Here is a 602-nt window from a genome sequence, read left to right as displayed (position 1 = left end):
CATCACCAGTAAATGTTGGATTTGAGTCCCCTGAATTCCTAGAAAGGATTCAAGGTGATATATGTGGACCTATTCATCCACCATGTGGATCTTTTAGATATTTTATGGTCCTCATGACGCATCTTCGAGATGGTTACATGTGTGCTTATTATCTTCTCGCAACCTGGCGTTTGCGAGATTACTGGCTCAAATTATTCGATTAAAAGCACAATTTCCAGAAAATCCAATTAAAGCAATTCGTCTTGATAATGTTGGTGAATTTACTTCCCAAGCTTTTGATGCTTATTGTATGGCTAATGGAATAAGTGTTGAACATCCAGTAGCTTATGTTCACACACAAAATGGGTTAGCAGAATCACTTATTAAGCGCCTCCAATTAATTGCTAGACCCTTGCTTATGAGAACAAATCTCCTAACCTCGGTTTGGGGGCATGCTATTTTACATGCCGCAGCACTTATTCGTTTGAGGCCAACGAGTTATCATCAATTCTCTCCTATACAATTAGCTTTTGGCCAGCAGCCAAATATTTCCCATTTAAGAATATTTGGGTGTGCGATATAAGTTCCCATTTTACCACCTAATCGCACCAAAATGGGACCCC

The sequence above is a fragment of the Arachis duranensis genome, chromosome 6 (genome assembly GCF_000817695.3).
Source record: "Arachis duranensis cultivar V14167 chromosome 6, aradu.V14167.gnm2.J7QH, whole genome shotgun sequence".
Taxonomy (NCBI): domain Eukaryota; kingdom Viridiplantae; phylum Streptophyta; class Magnoliopsida; order Fabales; family Fabaceae; genus Arachis; species Arachis duranensis.
The sequence above is the reverse complement of the archived record's forward strand: the minus strand, read 5'-3'. Positions refer to the sequence as shown.